Raw genomic sequence first — 6,458 nt, 5'->3', positions numbered from 1 at the left:
ATGATAGGAAGGATTCTGGTCCAGAGACCACACTGGCTATGGGCCAAACCCCAAATCAGAGCCCTTAGAAGAATCTGAAGGTCACACTAAACCTGCTTTTCATCTAGCCTGAGGGTCGTGATTCCTGTAGGGCATGTCCAGAAGGGAGTTCATCTCCCCCGAGTTGGACAGGCCTTGTTCAGGTTTTCTCCCCTGTCGCCACATCCTTCATTCCCCTGGCTCTGAATACAGAGGTTCTGGATGCTCAGGGTCTGATTGGCAATGTAATCCCATAGGTTTGAAACTGACTGATTGTTCATATTGGTTAATGGGTTAGTGCCAACCTGCAGAACAGTTTAAATCCTCTTAGTGTCTGTTTTTCATGTCCTAAATCAGCACACACTTTTTGGGGGCAGCCTCTGTGCTGGGTGCTGTGCACAGCACTTTCCCAGATTCCATCCCTCTATGACCTGGATAAAGACATCCAGGGCTGACAAAGCAGGAGCCAGTGAGCCAGAAGCAGAACATGAACTCACTGGCTGGAGCAACCAGACAAGATGCAATGTCCTGGGGACCTATTGTGGCCCTGGGACTCCCAGCCCTGCCCTGAACAGAGCTGACACAAAGGGGGCTCCCATCTCCTACAGCCACATAGAAATGCTAAGTAAAGCACAACGTGAAGATTACAAATACTAGTCAAGCTTGAAAGAACTGGAATTCCCAGAAGTCAGATAAAACAAGGGACCTCAAAGCCGGAGGTAGAAGCAGAGACTGATACCATGGTGGCCCACAAGGGTCTTGAACCTAATGTCTTAGGTTGGGATCATAGGGGTTGGGATCTACAGGCAGCACTGTGGCCTTCAGTCTGTGCAGGTGGAGAGCATAAAATTCTTAAAAAGGGTCAAGGAAAACTTTTTCCATCAGCCCAAGGATGCGTCAGGCAAATCACTACGGAAACAGAAAATTCAAGCGGTCTGAAAGAATTCAAAATCCCAGGTGATTGTCATGTATAGGTCTGAATTTGTATGCTACAGGTAGTATAGGAGCCTCAAGCCCAAGCTGCCTCTGTCCCCCGACCCCCATCCTGCCTCTCTCTCTCACACACACACACACATACACACACAAAGGATGATCTGAACCATTAAGGGAGTTCCATAATCCAGGAAACAATCTGAATATCCATCAACAGGAAAACTAATAAATTACAGTGTCTTCATACAACAGAAAAGTATTATGCTGCATTTAGAATGAAGGATGTATATATATCAACACAGGTATATTTTTTAAAAATCATAATTTTGAGTAAGAAGGAACAAATTGCAGAAGGATTATGCTTGTTTATTTTTCCATGTGAATTTTGTAAATATCTTATCAATTTCCCAATCTCCCTTTCTCTCCCCAAAAGAACTATTGGCATTTTTTATTAGGATTTTGTTAAGCTTAAATATTAACTTAGATAAAAATTAACTTTGGAGAAATGAAATAGTTATGAGTTCAAGCTGTCCCATCCAAGAATATAGACAGACTTCCCATTTGTTCAAGAGTCTTCGGAGGTCTTAAAAAAATATTTTTTTCATGTATGCCTTGAACATTTCTTGTTAAATTTATTACTAGATATTTTATCTTTTTGTTGATATTGTAAATAAGCTTGTGTCTTCCATTATATACTCTAACTAGTTGCGTCTATCTATCCACTCATCCTTCAGTCCATATGGTTCTATATGTATATATATGTGTGCTTGCCTACTCAGTTGCTTCAGTCGTGTTCAACTGTATGCGACCGCTGCTGTCCCTCAGGCTCCACTGTCTATGGGATTCTCCAGGAAAGAATACTGGAGTGGGTTGCCATGCCCTCCTCCGGGGGATCTTCCTGACCAAGGGATCGAACCCATGTCTCCAGCGTCTTGTGCTTTGCAGGCAGCTTCTTTACCACTGAGCCACCGGGGAAGCTCATATATATGTTAATGATTTCTGTATATTTATCTTGTACACTGCTACATTATTGAATTTAATTCTTCTTGACAATAGTTCCAAAATGTATCTTTCTAGGTTTTCCAGATATATAATAATATCATCTGAGAATTATAATTTTATTTTTCCTTTTATAGTTTTCATACTTCTAATTTCTTCCTCATGTCTAATTTCATTGCTGCTTCTAGTACAATATTAAATAATAGTACTGAAAGTGGGACTTCTTCTCTTGCTCTTCACTTTAGTAGGAAATCTTCCAGCATTTTCCTATTACTTATGATGCAGAGATAGATTCTTTTTCATGTTAAGAAAATATCCACCTATTTCTATTTTATTGAATTTTTTTAAAACAAGAATTGGTCTTTCCTTTTCATAGACGAACCATTTCAATATGTTGAATCATGTAATCTTTTTTTTTTAATGTTAAGCCATCCTTGCATTTCTAGAATAAATTGTGCTTGGATATACTTTATTATACTTTTAAGTGCTGCTAATTCTGTTTGGTAATGTTTCATTTAGGATTTCAAAATTGATATTCATAAATGAAATTTGTTTGGCATTTTCTTTTTATGTTCAATTTTCATTAAGATTTAATCTCAATGGATTGTTTGATTCATTTAAATAATTTGGATTTTTTCCTTTTTCAATTTCTAGAACAGAGTAATTAATATTGAAATGTTGGAATTATTTGTTTTTAAGCTGATGAAATTTTTCTGTCAAGCCATTTAGCCTAGTGACTTTGGGGATATAACTCTTTGACAACTTTCTCCATTTTTCCATGCATATCACTACATTCAGAATGTTTTTTTGTCTTCTGTAGTCAGAAAATTCCATAGCCATTCTGGTTTTCAAATTTATTTTTATAGAGCTAAACAAATAATTTTAATGATTATTTGTTAATTTATTTAATTAATTTAATTCTGTCTCTGGGCTGCTAAGTTGCTTCAGTCGTGTCCAACTCTGTGCGACCCCATAGACGGCAGCCCACCAGGCTCCGCCGTCCCTGGGATTCTCCAGGCAAGAATACTGGAGTGGGTTGCCATTTCCTTCTCCAGTGCATGAAAGGGAAAAGTGAAAGTGAAGTCGCTCAGTCGTGTCCGACTCTTAGCGACCCCATGGACTGTAGCCTACCAGGCTCCTCCATCCATGGGATTTTCCAGGCAAGAGTACTGGAGTGGGGTGCCATTGCCTTCTCCGTCTCTGGGCTAGCTCCTCTTTATTTTATCTTATTCTGTGTATATTTGCCTTCTAAATTTGTTCTTTATTTAGAGCATTAAATGTATCTGTCTTACTGTTGTCTTTTAAACCTTTTTTGGATCTTAATTATCTACTGCTATTCTATCTTCTAAATCATTAAACTATTCTTTCAAATTATTTTGTTACATTTTCCTTCTACTTTAAAGTTTATTTTGTTATCCTTTTCTAACTTTGTGGTTGGATGCTTTATTGTCATTCTTGTTTACTGAATTTTAGGTGGAGTATTTAAGGTACTTTGCTGACAAAGGCCATATAGTCAAACCTATGATTTTTCTAGTAGTCATGTACAAATGTGAGAATTGAACTATAGCCTCATGGACTATAGCCCACCAGGCTTCTCTGTCGGTAGGATTTCCCAGGCAAGAATAAGGCAGTGGGTTGCCATTTCCTTCTCCAGGGGATCTTCCCGACCCAGGGATCTAACCTGTATCTCCTGCATTGGCAGGTGGGTTCTTTACTGTTGGATCACTAGGGAATGGCCAATTTTTGAAAATGTCTCATGGACACCTAAAGGAAGACTGTAGCAGAAGAGTTCTCTCTCTGCCTCTTTTTGTCATATATATGTCGACTTTGTTAAATATACTATTTCAGTCTTGTTTATTCATGTTTGTCATTTGCCTAATTACTCTGTCAAACGCAAAATAAAGTAAAATCTTCCACTATTTTTGTGTTTCTCTTCCTCTTTGTATTTCTCATAAGTTTTGTTGTTTTGCATTTGGCTGCTACTTTATTAATTAATTAAGGATCTAGAGATGAGACCATCCTGGATTATCTCAGTTCAGCTCAGTCACTCAGTCGTGTCCGACTCTTTGTAACACCATGAACTGCAGCACGCCACGTCTTCCTGTCCATCACCAACTCCCGGAGTCCACCCAAACCCATGTCCATTGAGTCGGTGATGCCATCCAACCATCTCATCCTCTGTCATCCCCTTCTCCTCCTGCCCTCAATCTTTCCCAGCACCAGGGTCTTTTCAAATGAGTCAGCTCTTCGCATCAGGTGGCCAAAGGATTGGAGTTTCAGCTTCAGCATCAGGCCTTCCAATGAATATTCAGGACTGATTTCCTTTAGGATGATTGGTTGAATCTCCTTGCAGTCCAAGGGACTCTCAAGAATCTTCTCCAACACCACAGTTTAAAAGCGTCAATTCTTTGGTGCTCAGCTTTCTTTATATTCCAACTCTCACATCCATACATGACCACTGGAAAAACTATAGCCTTGACTAGACGAACCTTTGTTGCCAAAGTAGTGTCTCTGCTTTTCAATACGCTGTCTAGATTGGTCATAACTTTCCTTCCAAGGAGTAAGCGTCTTTTAATTTCATGGCTGCAGTCACCATCTGCAGTGATTTTGGAGCCCAGAAAAATAAAGTCAGCCACTGTTTCCACTGTTTCCCCATCTATTTGCCATGAAGTGATGGGACCAGATGCCATGATCTTAGTTTTCTGAACATTGAGCTTTAAGCCAACTTTTTCACTCTTCTCTTTCACTTTCATCAAGAGGCTCTTCAGTCCTTCTTCACTTTCTGCCATAAGGGTGGTATCATCTGCATATCTGAGGTTGTTGATATTTCTCCCGGCAATCTTGATTCCAGCGTGTGCTTCCACCAGCCCAGCATTCCTCATGATGTACTCAGCAAAAAAGTTAAATAAGCAGGGTGACAATATACAGCCTTGACATACTCCTTTTCCTATTTGGAACCAGTCTGTTGCTCCATGTCCAGTTCTAACTGTTGCTTCCTGACCTGCATACAGGTTTCTCAAGAGGCAGGTCAGGTGGTCTGGTATTCCCATCTCTTTCAGAATTTTCCACAGTTTATTGTGTGGTCCCATCTTTCATGGCAGATAGATGGGGAAACAGTGGAAACAGTGGCTGACTTTATTTTTCTGGGCTCCAAAATCACTGCAGATGGTGACTGCAGCCATGAAATTAAAAGACGCTTACTCCTTGGAAGGAAAGTTATGACCAACATAGACAGCATATTAAAAATCAGAGACATTACTTTGCCAACAAAGGTCTGTCTAGTCAAGGCTATGGTTTTTCCAGTAGTCATGTATGGATGTGAGAGTTGGAGTATAAAGAAAGCCGAGCACCGAAGAATGGATGCTTTTGAACTGTGGTGTTGGAGAAGACTCTTGAGAGATCCAAACAGTCCATCCTAAAGGAGATCAGTCCTGGGTATTCATTGGAAGGACTGATGTTGAAGCTGAAACTCCAATCCTTTGGCCACCTGATGTGAAGAGCTGACTCATTTGAAAAGACCCTGGTGCTGGGAAAGATTGAGGGCAGGAGGAGAAGGGGACAACAGAGGATGAGATAGCTGGATGGCATCACTGACTCGATGGACATGGGTTTGGGTGGACTCCGGGAGTTGGTGATGGACAGGGAGGCCTAGCATGCTGTGGTTCATGGGGTCGCAAAGAGTCGGACATGACTGAGCAACTGAACTGAACTGATGGTGATCCACACAGTCAAAGGCTTTGGCATAGTCAATAAAGCAGAAATAGATGTTTTTCTGGAACTCTCTTGCTTTTTTGATGATCCATGGGATGTTGGCAATTTGATCTCTGGGTCCTCTGCCTTTTCTAAAACCAGCCTGAACATCTGGAAGTTCACAGTTCATGTATTGCTGAAGCCTGGCTTGGAGAATTTTAAGCATTACTTTACTAGCATGTGAGATTATCTGGGTGGGCTCAAAATTCAATAACAAGTGTCCTTAAGAGAGAAGAAAACATACAGAGGAGAAGGCAATGTGAAGACAGAGGCAGAGATGATGCGGCTACATGCCAGGGAATGTTGTCAGTCACTGGGAGCTGGAAAAGGTGTGATAGAAACAGTTTCTTTCCTGGAATCTCTAGAAGGAACCACTCCTGGCAACACCTCCATCTCAGAGTTCTGGTTTCCAGAACAATTAGGGAATACGTTTGTTTCCAGCTCCCCAGTCTACATTCGTTTGTTACAACACTCCCAGGAAGCTAATATAGCCAGTGAGAATCCTGCCTCCACAGGAATATAACCTTGAACAAGTCTTTGAGGTGCAGTGAAAAGAACTGAGCTGGAGGAAAGTGTCAGAGGATTCAAACCTTTGCAGAATTATTGCAAAACCCTTGTAGCACCTATGCTGCATGCGGCCACAGAGGATAGAGCTAAGATCTGGCACAAATTTGGACCTTGGAGGAGACCTTTCTAAGTGTCAGGACAACCCAGACCTGGAAAGATGCTCAGCTTGAGTGATTGCAGGGGCCCTGCCA

At 41.0% G+C, this 6,458-nt stretch overlaps 1 long non-coding RNA gene across 1 annotated transcript; it reads left to right on the top strand.

Moving 5' to 3' along the window:
• The first annotated feature begins 471 nt into the window (after window positions 1-471).
• On the top strand, window positions 472-3,869 carry LOC145505090 (uncharacterized). Its single transcript, XR_014052831.1, has 2 exons — window positions 472-975; window positions 1,731-3,869. It is a non-coding gene; the product is annotated as an uncharacterized LOC145505090 (long non-coding RNA).
• The last annotated feature ends 2,589 nt before the right edge of the window (window positions 3,870-6,458 follow it).

This window comes from Giraffa tippelskirchi, chromosome 5 (genome assembly GCF_054371585.1).
Source record: "Giraffa tippelskirchi isolate mGirTip1 chromosome 5, T2T-mGirTip1v1.2.pri, whole genome shotgun sequence".
Classification (NCBI taxonomy): Eukaryota; Metazoa; Chordata; class Mammalia; order Artiodactyla; family Giraffidae; genus Giraffa; species Giraffa tippelskirchi.
The sequence above is the reverse complement of the archived record's forward strand: the minus strand, read 5'-3'. Positions and strand labels throughout refer to the sequence as shown.